At 35.0% G+C, this 13,213-nt stretch overlaps 2 pseudogenes; both read right to left on the reverse strand.

Moving 5' to 3' along the window:
- Window positions 1–1,427: 1,427 nt before the first annotated feature.
- LOC113314521 lies at window positions 1,428–1,522 on the reverse strand (annotated as a pseudogene).
- A 2,810-nt stretch (window positions 1,523–4,332) lies between these two features.
- LOC113314522 lies at window positions 4,333–4,428 on the reverse strand (annotated as a pseudogene).
- Window positions 4,429–13,213: the final 8,785 nt, after the last annotated feature.

The raw sequence follows: 13,213 nt of genomic DNA on the forward strand, positions 1-13,213 counted from the left end.
AAGCTCATGTAGAAGCTATTCGTATTTAAGTAGATTTTTGTCTCATAAACTGGGGGATGTTGGACTAATCCAACAAACCAAATTAAATTTTAATATTTAAACACGCTAGTCAAAGTTTCAGGATCTCCTTTCTTAGAAGTCACCAGTTCGATAATTTTTAGTCACAACTAGTAGCTTCCTGTCAAGGAATTTCTGAAACTGGTGATAAATCTTTCCAACATCCATTCATAAACCTCAATATACATAAGCTTGGGTATCTATGTGTAGATAACGTCCTGCACTGTCCATCAGTGATACATACCGGCATAGATGTCGTTCTTTTCTCCTTCCAATATAAACTTCTTTTGTCTTACATGAAACTTGAAATGTTTGTTGATAGTAACACCATAAGGTTGGCATGTAGGATGGATAGAAGGAGATGAAGTACCATTTAGAACACCATCTACTGACCTTATTGTCATGAAATTCTTACATCTTGAAAACCTTGTCCATGCCTCATCGAAGTATTTTATTAGACTAGAAGACGAAAATCACCATGGGAACGGTTCCATGTATATAACAAGTACAATTGTACACGGATCATTGATTCATTATGTGACAAATTAGTAATTCTACAAAATAATTGTATTCACATGATCACCATTATTATTTTTTTTACAATGAGTCAATGTAGTCTTCTACAATACGATCAACAACCGAAATTATGTGATGAAAAAAATAAGTTAATCCATTGAAACACATAGAGATAGGGTGTTATACATGTGGCTATCACCATTAAATCTAAAGAACTATATTAATATGGTTCCAAATAGTCGAATGGATGAATGTCTGGGTGCAACACAATGTATTTGATATCAGTCAACACTAACCTTGTAATGACCCGATACTCCACTGATACTGTCCCCACTTAGCTACTGCGGTTATCTGGCAATGTGGGATTTTCAATGGGCCCTGCTATATATGCTCATCCAGCAGCTTCTCGGGAGGTCACCCATCCCTGGATTACTCCTGCCCGAGCATGCTTAATTGTAAAGATTTTTGCCAACTTTGGAACCAATTGTGTTGAAAAAGCCGCAGTGTAAGGAAAAGAAAAACCATTACACATATACCATTCATCGAACTCGACCTGCCAAATCGGGTGTTACAAATCTAATTTCTAAAGAAGTATTAAGGAAATGAAAATATCATCGATGTTCCTTGATCCATTGTCACAATAAGAATATCTAGTTTAGTATATTTTTGAAAATGATATAAGCCATATTTTGATGGAGCTAAAATAAAATAATAACAAATAATTGAAAATTCACAGTTGCAGACTGTTGTCGTAAATGGTAATACCAAAAGAAGCAATGACTACATTCAAATACTAAGAAGACAAGTTTCTCATGCGTATATTGAAATATGATGCCTGAGAGGACCAAAGAAATAACAATATTTTTTTTTAGAGATTTAGGTGTGTCATCCTTGTGCAATGAAAATCTTCTCCCTGTCATTCCAATTTGTTGGATGTCCCCGAAGGGACAAGATCATGTAGAAGCTATTCATTTTTAAGTAGATTTTGTTTCATAAACTGGGGGATGCTGGACTAATCGAACAAACCAAATTAAATGTTAATATCTAAACACACTAGTCAAAGTTTCAGGATCTCCTTTCTCAGAAGTCACCAGTTCGATAATCTTTAGTCACAGCTATTAGCTTCCTGTCAAGGAATTTCTGAAACTGGTGATAAATCTTTCCAACATCCATTCATACACCTCAATACGAATAAGCATGCGTATCCACCTATAGATAACGTCCTGCACTGTCCATCAGTGATACATACCAGCATAGATGTCGTTCTTTTCTCCTTCCAATATAAACTTCTTTTGTCTTACATGAAACTTGAAATGTTTGTTGATAGTAACACCATAAGGTTGGCATGTAGGATGGATAGAAGGAGATGAAGTACCATTTGGAACACCATCTACTAACCTTATTGTCATGAAATTCTTACATCTTGAAAACCTTGTCCATGCCTCATCGAAGTCTTTTATTAGACTAGAAGACGAAAATCACCATGGGAACGGTTCCATGTATATAACAAGTACAATTGTACACGGATCGTTGATTCATTATGTGACACATTAGTAATTCTACAAAATAATTGTATTCATATGATCACCATTATTATTTTTTTACAATGAGTCAATGTAGTCTTCTACAATACGATCAACAACCAAAATTGTGTGATGAAAAAAATAAGTTAATCCACTGAAAAACATAGAGATAGGGTGTTATACATGTGTTTATCACCATTAAATCTAAAGAACTATATTAATGTGGTACCAAATAGTCGAATGGATGAATGTCTGGGTGCAACACAGTGTATTAGATATCAGTCAACACTGACCTTGTAATGACCCGATACTCCACTGATACTGTCCCCACTTAGATACTGCGGTTATCAGGCAATGTGGTATTTTCAATGGGCCATGCTATATATGCTCATCCAGCAGCAGCTTCCCGGGAGGTCACTCATTCCTGGATTACTCCTGCCCGAGCATGCTTAATTGTAAAGATTTTTGCCAACTTTGGAACCAATTATGTTGAAAATTCCGCAGTGTAAGGAACAAACAAACCATTACACATATTTCATTCATCGAACTCGACCTGCCAAATCGGGTGTTACAAATCTAATTTCTAAAAGAGTATCAAGGAAATGAAAATATCATCGATGTTCCTTGATCCATTGTCACAATAAGAATATCTAGTTTAGTATATCTTTGAAAATGATATAAGCCATCTTTTAATGGAGCTAAAATAAAATAATAACAAACAATTGAAAGTTCACAGTTGCAGACTGTTGTCGTAAATGATAATACCAAAAGAAGCAATGACTACATTCAAATAATAAGAAGACAAGTTTCTCATGTAGAAGCTATTCATATTTAAGTAGATTTTTGTTTCATAAACTGTTGTTGGATGCTGGTCTAATCCAACAAACCAAATTAAATGTTAATATCTAAACACGCTAGTCAAAGTTTCAGGATCTCCTTTCTCAGAAGTCACCAGTTCGATAATCTTTAGTCACAGCTAGTAGCTTCCTGTCAAGGAATTTCTGAAACTGATGATAAATCTTTCCAAAATCCATTCATAAACCTCAATATGCATAAGCGTGCGTATCCACCTATAGATAACGTCTTGCACTGTCCATCAGTGATATATACCAGCATAGATGTCGTTATTTTCTCCTTCCAATGTAAACTTCTTTTGTCTTACATGAAACTTGAAATGTTTGTTGATAGTAACACCATAAGGTTGGCATGTAGGATGGATAGAAGGAGATGAAGTACCATTCAGAACACCATCTACTAAACTTATTCTCATGAAATTCTTACATCTTGAAAACCTTGTCCATGCCTCATCGAAGTCTTTTATTAGACTAGAAGACGAAAATCACCATGGGAACGGTTCCATATATATAACAAGTACAATTGTATACGGATCGTTGATTCATTATGTGATACATTAGTAATTCTACAAAATAATTATATTCACATGATCATCATTATTATTTTTTTAAAATGAGTCAATGTAGTCTTCTACAATACGATCAACAACCAAAATTATGTGATGAAAAAAATAAGTTAATCCATTGAAACACATAGAGATATGGTGTTATACATGTGGCTATCACCATTAAATCTAAAGAACTATATTAATGTGGTACCAAATAGTGAAAGTGATGAATGTATGGGTGCAACACAGTGTATTTGATATCAGTCAACACTCACCTTGTAATGACCCGATACTCCACTGATACTGTCCCCACTTAGCTACTGCGGTTATCAGGAAATGTGGGATTTTTAGTGGGCCATGCGATATATGCTCATCCAGCAACAACTTCCCGGGAGGTCACCCATTCCTAGATTACTCCTGCCCGAGCATGCTTAATTGTAAAGATTTTTGCCAACTTTGAAACCAATTATGTTGAAAATGCCGCAGTGTAAGGAACATACAAACCATTACACATATTCCATTCATCTAACTCGACCTGCCAAATCGGGTGTTACAAATCTAATTTCTAAAGGAGTATCAAGGAAATGAAAATATCATCGATGTTCCTTGATCCATTGTCACAATAAGAATATCTAGTTTAGTATATCTTTGAAAATGATATAAGCCATCTTTTGATGGAGCTAAAATAAAATAATAACAAACAATTGAAAATTCACAGTTGCAGACTGTTGTCGTAAATGGTAATACAAAAAAAAGCAATGACTACATTCAATTACTAAGAAGACAAGTTTCTCATGTGTATATTGAAATATGATGCCTGAGAGGACCAAGGAAATAATAATACTTTGTTTAGAGATTTAGGTGTTTCATCCTTGTGCAATGAAAATCTTCTCCCTGTCATTCCAATTTGTTGGATGTCCCCGAAGGGACAAGCTCATGTAGAAGCTATTCATATTTAAGTAGATTTTTGTTTCATAAACTGGGGGATGTTGGACTAACCCAGTAAACCAAATTAAATTTTAATATCTAAACACGCTAGTCAAAGTTTCAGGATCTCCTTTCTCAGAAGTCACCAGTTCGATAATCTATAGTCACAGCTAGTAGCTTCCTGTCAAGGAATTTCTGAATCTGGTGATAAATCTTTCCAACATCCATTCATAAACCTCAATATGCATAAGCGTGGTATCCCCCCCACCCTCCACCACCCCACTCTTTTGATACAGTTAAAATATTTTCTAAACACGTGGGGATACCAAAATACACCACCAACTTTTTCTTAGGAAACCTGTATGGACTAAACTGAACTACAATTCTGAGAGTTCAACCTAATGAATCTCAATCAGGAATTATATGGAGAGAATATATCTTTTTGTCTCACAATAAAATTATAAAAACAGATAAGTCTGTGAACCTGATTATTCCGTGAGAGTACTTGGACGATTCCGAAGATCAATATCCAAGATTAATCAAGTCATGTCCAACAAACAAAGATGGATATGTATGTACTTTGATTGATTTACGTACAACCTATAATATTTCAATTATAAAGATAAACAATATAATATAGAAATAGAAATAATATAAACACCAGAAATTTTGTTAACGAGGAAACCGAAAATGCAGAAAAACCCCCGGACCTAGTCCAGATTTGAACCCCAAACTGTATTAAGTCGCTACAGACTCTAGCCTACTATCAAAACTTCGGACTGGAATGTAGTTGAGACTGAATCTACCATCACGGAGATTCAGTTACAGTCACGCTCATTAATCCTCTTCAATCCCAACATGACTCCACGCAATTGATTTCCTTAGCTGACGTCCTTTACAGCTTAAGAGTTGCTTCAACTCAATTGAAGATTTTAAACCAATCTTCCTCCCACTGATAATCCTATATGTGATTTCCTTTCTAATCAAAGATCAACGTGAGGTAGGAAATCAATTGCAATAGACAAAGTCTAGCAAACCTCAAAATCCGGTCTTATGACTCCTGAAAAGCATCCTAGATTATTATTCAACCCACAAGTAGAAACTTGTGGAATCACAAAGTTTGAGACGAAGAAACTTTGTAATTTCTATCTATCTTGTTTGTTGTAGTAAGTCTCAACAATCAAAACAAGATCAGAATACACGAAATATCAAGATAAGGATAGTTGGACGTGGCTTCACGAATCCCTATATGAAGTCTTTTTAGTCACTAAACCTAAAAAGTTTTAAAGGAGAGGACGATTCTAGTTTACAACAAGGACACACAAGAATGCTGTCAAGGACTCAAAGATCCCAGTTGCTTGAGGTTCTCCTTATAAAGACTTTCAAGATCAAGGTTTCTTTAGATTTAAGCTAAGGTAGCTTTGGAATCAAACAAATCAATAATCATCGTTAGATGAAAAACTTGACTTGAGATTAACATAGAAGAATATACACTCTGGTTAAGCTTAACCATAACCGAACCGTGTACAATGACATGTTCACGAAGATTAGCCGAAACTAGCCAATTAAACGATAAGCTTAATCATTTTCATATAGCACTTTAAGACTTTAACCTTGAGTCACAAATGTAATCAAACATGTCTAGATAGTGTTTTGAGAGAGTTGTTCAAATGCCAATTATCTCATATAAATAATTCTGATGCATATGAAAATATTCGACAGTAAGTACGTGTATTATACCTGTTCGTGAATATTTTTGTCATGTTACGTGTACCGAGTATGTGTACCCTTAATACAAAAACGGGTTGAGGAACTCACAAAACTTTTATGGTTTGCATACTGGGTATGCGTACATTTTCAGTTTGGAAACCAACAACTCATTTCCGGTTTGCATACTAGGTATGCGTACCTTCCTAGTTCAGGAGTCGACAGACTTTTTATGGTATGGATATCGGGCATGCGTACCAAAAAGTCGTTGCCGAACTATAGATACATCGGTACGTGTACTGGGTACATGTACTGCGGCTCTGGACTTATAACAGTTCACCTAGTATGTGATATGGTATGCATACTGTCATGTATCCAGATTTATAGTAGTTTTATGTCTATCTAATAATCGATTTGAAACATTCCCGAATAACATCAATGATACATATCATTGTTTCAGGCTATTTTCAAATGGTTAAATCTTGAATCATGATTAGGTCATAAACAATAAATTGTTCTTAACCAAATTCTTAAAGTATGAACAAATGTTGTTAAGCTTAGCATATTTCGAGAACGATGTTCAAGATAAACTTGACTCGAAATTTCTGTTATGCATGTAATGTCTAATTTAGTAATGCGACAATGTCTCATAAATAGAAAGGTAAAAACTTGAGAAATAGGTAGTTCAGTCTTTAATTACCTTTTGTTGAAGAAATTCTCCAAAAGCTTCGATTGATCTTCGCCTTCAAACGGTAGAATTTAATGATGTCCTGTACTCAACTACACTCTTCTATCCTAATCCGGGACTTGACCAAATGTAGACTAAAAATCAAGATATAGTTTTGACAACTAAATTTGATAACAAGCTTGAAATAACAACACGACCGAGCAATGTTCTAATAATTTCAAAAGTATATTAGACTAGATAGAGTATCATATTACATATGAAGTAGGGTTCAACAGGATTTCACAAGGGTACAATATCAGAATCTTAACTAACGACACCACTTTAGATTTGAGTTAAGATAAATTCTTTTTTCCTATGACTTGAATCCATGTTACTTGTATAAAACAAACATCTCACTTGTTCCAACGACGCGAATAAAAATGAAACTTGTTAATTATTTGCCTTTAGTATAGTCACGGTAAGAATCCCAAGTTCGTACTTGTTTCAAAGGCATCAACTCTCCAAATAGCCTTGACTGTACGTATAAATGGGTGAAGGAAGAAAGACGTACGTTTAGATAAAGATTAATGACCCATTTAAAAATCTCCTCGCTACACAAATAATATGAGAGAGTTAAAGGTAAGACGAATCTAGATGTATTGAATGACAAAAAATATCTCGTTGATATGATCGCCTTCTGAGACTAAACATGCCCCTTGAGTGCCTAAACCTAGCTTCAAATTACAACATATATATATTACAACCATTCTCCTTCCCAATATTTATTGAGACTCATAGGCCCACTTTTATCACCAATGAGTACAAGCCAACCCACATTACTGACTAACGGTACTGCCTAGCTAGTAAATTCGCGAATTAGCTATGAAGGATTCATAATCCTTCATTTCAACCCAAATTCCGAACATGAGATGCACATTATATGGGTTTCATGAATAATGCGCGAATTACTCGGAAACGCGAATAATCTGACGACTTTAATCAGCCACATGTCCAATCATTTGACTCGACCTGCATTAAATAACGTGACGATTTGGACCCAGTTTTCTACCGATCCAAGAAATGAGTGTGGGGTTTATTGAACCTCCGACTAGTAAGCAAGAGTGTTAACCATTGGGCTGCAACAATAGCGATTGACAATTATTCTCATAATACAATTATATTATAGTTTTATCATATTTTTTATATGACTATATGTTTAAATGGTTTATTAAGTTTAATTTAATGTAGCCGAGTTTTGAGCGTAGGATTTATATCCATAATACGAATTATATACGTACGTATGTTATTCCGTATTACTTCCGAATCACGAACAATTAACCATATTTTTGACCAAATTATACTTTTACGAATCTATATAATACTCGTACGGTTTCCATTATGTACTATGCCGAATTGCAAGATAGGGTCCAGTGTACACCATCAGGTGACTATGGCCACACAAAACCGCGAAGCCAAACATAAACTAAAACCAAACTAAACCATTAATCAAACGACTCTTATGGGTTTAGCTTACGTAAACTGTTAAATCTTGGTTTGGTTCTGGTGGAACCCTAAAGCCATTCGTTAAATCGATTAATAACAACCCTGGATGTGATGAATATGAACCATCGAACCTAACCATATATCTAGTTAGTCAATTATTCTTCGGTCTTGTACTCTTATCTCTGCAACAGAAGCTTTAAGCTCTAATGGCGGATTAGTTACTCTTAATCCTAAACGCTCATTAAAAATATAAACTCTCATCATAAAACTGAACTTAAAAGAAAGTTGATTTCCTTTATTATTTCTCGCTTTCTTCGTGTTATGTAATGAAATAACATACATATCGTTTTTTTTTTATTGTTTTGTTAGGGTTATATAATCAATAATTATTGACGGACATAGAAAAAAAGTAAAGAACAACCCGACGCACACAAAAATCACCCTAAAGTGCCCCCCCATTTTTCTTTGTTGGGTTGGGGAGTGGAGCACTCAAAATTTGTATCACAAATTTGAAATTAGTTTTTTTCTTTGTTTTTATTGATGTTCTTCTAGAATTGTTGTTATATATTATATGATTTTCTTTTGCTTCTTATTTTCTTGGCCCTCTCATCGTTGGTTTTCAAAATCAACGGATTTACATTGAACCAAAATTAGTTCTTTTTTATACCAAGCCATATCGAATATGGTTTGGTCACGGTTTCAAACTTTTCACAATCGTTTTCTTAACTTTGGTGTTTAGTGAGATGAGAATTATCTCTCCTCTCCTCTTCTTCATTTGTATCCATTTTTTCCATTTTCAGATAATCTCCCAAATTATTTTTATGTATTTTCGTTATGATCCAAATTAGTCTGTTGGAATTTCTCTAAATTTTTCAGATCTTCTTAACAGATTGATTTGTAGGCAGTATTTATATACATTAATACTAAAAAACGTTGTTTAATATTTATGTATTCTATTAACTGATTTCTATTTTCTTTTTTCGCGGGCTTTCTTTTCTAATGACTTATAAATGCTTGTTATATGATTGTAAAGCAGTCTATCATAGCCTTGAAGGTGTTTATGGTGCAATCGTTTTTATATATATCAATATGAGCGATTCAACCTGGAAGAACACGATTCTCCATTTTTATGAAGATCAATGGTTACTGGAACTTATCATGATGATGTTTTGTACGTATTACTCCCTCTTGGGATAATTTTTATATTAATGAAGAAAAAAGTGAAGAAAACAGTTTCTTCAAATCCTCCAAATGACCGAATCTTAATTCAGTGCCATTCTCAAAAGTCACTACTCTTTTATGTTTATCTTCTTATTATAAATGTTGGTGTATTATAATGTATTTACTATTGACATATATATATATATACATATACAAGTGGTATTTCACTTTTGATGTATATGAGATAGTTGTATCCAATTTTCTCATAACTCACATCTCCTTATGAGATGCAACGAAACCTTATGGAAGAGATAGATTTGAGAAAAATCTGGAAGTTAAGCTCGCCATTGATGTCTCCAAATCTCTCAAATTTGGAATTGAAGCCTTTTAAACACCTACTCTTTCCCATTGTCTTGAATGTGCTTATGCTCTAAATGGCATAAAATTCTGCAAGGTGCGTAGAATCCTTGATCACCCTGGCCCCCTTTGTGACACTACACAAAACCAACACCATCCCCTTCATCAAACCCTCCCAACCAGCTCCTCAACCAAGAACCCAAAGACAAAAAATTGTCCAAGCTGGAAAAGATGTTTTCTTCAGACCTTATTCTGATGCTGATGCTGCAGCTGAATTTGAAGCAAAAATGAAGAAGGCTAAACATCTATAACTAGAAAAAGCAATAGCCAATATTGCATCATCCTCTAGCAGTCCTCTCATTTTTGGAGCCCAACACAACTCTGCTGATGATCCTACCTCCCCTCATCCTGATGTTATTGCTTGTCAAATCAGAAACAAAAGACCGGATTTGATAAAGAATATCTTAGGAGCCTACAAGAAAAAGCTTCCAAAAATGAAAGATGCTGCAAGAGCCAACAATACCAAAAATACTGATAATCCTCAGCAAAATTTTGCAGCCAATAACTACTTCCAAGCTTCCCCTTCAATAAAAGCCTTTCCTTTGAATACCCTCCCCACCCTGGCCCAAATCAAAGCTAGAATGGAATCTGAAATAGCCCTGAAAAAGAAAGAGGCTTGGAAAGCTAATAAAAAGGCTCATACCTTTGAGGATCCTAGTCCAAATACTTTAATGCTCACTCTTCTAGAAGGGAAAAGAAAGAACCCTTATTGCAATGATAACAACAAGAACTCCAACTGTAGTGACACTGAACAACCAAAGAGATTCAAGGACTTGGATGAAGATTTCAACAACAACAATGGAAGCATCTCTCTGGCTAATGGTACCTTGGAAACTCCCACATCTGACAATATGGTACATTCTTATCTTCTCCTTCTCATTTCATCCTACTCCTCTTTATGTTTTATTTTCACCATTCCTTTATGTTTTTTGTATGATCAAATCACTAGAAGACCAACATCTAAGCATCCTTATGTGTCATATTTTTGGAAATTATTTACTGCACTGACTTGGAATTGTCAAGGATTAGGCACAAGGGATGCCAAAAAGTACCTAAATGACATGCTTAACAAATTAAATCCTGATTCATATTTATCTCTGAAACTAAGCAAAAACAGGAAAACTTAAAGAAAATTATGCATGAGATTAATGTCAACAACTACTGGTATGTCAATATAGGAGGGGGTAAGTGGCAATGTTGGTGGACTGTCATTGATATGGAAAAGTAATCTCATTATTGATATCATTTATTTCTCACTAAACCAATGCTATAGTCAGCCATGTCAATAGCCCCCCTTGGCTTTTCACTGGTTATTATGGCATCCCTTATGATACTGCCAGTAAGTCTGTTTCTTGGAAAATGTTGGATAAAACAACAATTACCAACCATCTCCTTTGGTTGATTCTTGGTGATTTTAACTTTATTCTTCATGACACTGAAAAATTAAGTTCTCATCCCATTGACACTTCTGAAGCTGCTTTGTTCAACAATAAAATTCTTGATCTTGATTCGGTGGATCTTGGATTTACTGGCTGCCCTTTTACTTGGTCAAACAAGAGAAAATGATTTTCTCTCACTGAACAAAGACTTGATAGAGGTTTAGCAACTGAAAGTTATCTTCTACTATATCCAAACACTACTATCTCTAATATGCTGGCCATTGGGTCAGATCATCATCCTATCATGCTCAGTTCCAATCCAAACTGGAAGAATGAAAGAATTCCCTTCAAGTTCTTTGGTCCTTGGTTGGATCAGGAGGACTGCAGGAAAATAATAGCTGATTGTTGGAGTAAATCTCTCTTTGGGTCAAGTGCTTATATCATTGCTAGAAGATTAAAAGATATCAAACTTCATATAAGAGTGTGGAATAAGGAGGTTTATGGTAACATCAATACAAACATAGAAGAATGCAAACAACACCTTCACTGGCTGCATAACAATTACTTCAGGATGAACATAGGTCAAGCTCTAGATGATGCAAGACAAAACCTTAAAAATTGGCAGGATATTGAAGAAAATTTTTGGAAGACTAAGAGTAGAGATCAAATCATCAAGTTGGGAGATCAAAACACTAGTTATTTTAACAGAGCAACTAAAAGTAAAACCAGGAGAAACAAGATTGATGCAATCCAATATGAGAAAGGGGAATGGATAACAGATTATCAAGAAGTAAGAAAGTGTTTCACCTGTCACTTCTCAAAAATGGCCACTGCTGAAACCAAAAACATGAACCCAGAAATCATCAACCTCATACCCACTTCCTTCACCACCACTGACAACAACATGCTAAATAGGACTCCAGACTATAATGAGATTAAAAATTAATTCCATTTAGCATGGCAGGTGACAAATCCCCAGGCCCTGATAGCTTCCCTCCAAACTTCTTTCAAGCAAATCGGGAGATCCTGGGAAATGACATTATAGCAATGGTGCAATATTTCTTCATTTCTGGTCACATGCTCAAAGATATGAACTTTACCTTCATCTCCCTCATCCCTAAAACTGAAAACCCCTCTTCTACAAGTCATTTCAGACCCATAAGCCTCTGTAACACAACCTACAAAATCATCTCCAAACTTTTAGCTCAAAGAATGAAACCATACCTCAACAAAATTATATCCCCATATCAATCTACTTCAATACCTGAAAGACAAATCTCTGACAATATAACCATTGCCCATGAAATCATACATACCATGAGATCCAAGAGAGGTAAGAAAAAGTGATAAGGGAAGTATGTGAATCAAAATTGATATGGCTAAAGCTTTTGACAGAGTGGACTGGAAATTCCTCATCACTATAATGAAGAAGATGGGTTTCCATGAACAGTGGTGCAATAAAATTTAGCAATGCATATCCACCACCTCATCTGCAGTTTTGATAAATGGCTCTCCAGATAAATTCTTCAAACCTTCTATAGGTATCAGACAAGATGATCCATTATCCCCTTATCTCTTTCTCTTATGCATGGAGTCTCTTTCTAGAATTCTTATTCATGCTGAAGATTTGGGTCTCATCACTGGAATCATGATTTGCAAAAATGCTCCCTTCATCAACCACCTTCTCTTTGCTGATGATTGCATGGTATTTTGCAAAGCCAATAAGATTGAAGCCCAAAATATCTTGAATATTCTAAATATTTTTGGGCAAAACTCAGGACAACTCATCAATTTCAACAAATCTGGAGTCTTCTTTAGTAAAGACATAAACCCTAAACTCATACCCACTATAAGTAATATTATGGGTGTTCAAGTACTACAGCTGGATGACAAATATCTAGGATCCCCTCTCTTCACTCACAGAAGCAAAGTTAACTCATTCAAACCTGGAGTT

The sequence above is a fragment of the Papaver somniferum genome, chromosome 9, assembly GCF_003573695.1.
Source record: "Papaver somniferum cultivar HN1 chromosome 9, ASM357369v1, whole genome shotgun sequence".
Classification (NCBI taxonomy): domain Eukaryota; kingdom Viridiplantae; phylum Streptophyta; class Magnoliopsida; order Ranunculales; family Papaveraceae; genus Papaver; species Papaver somniferum.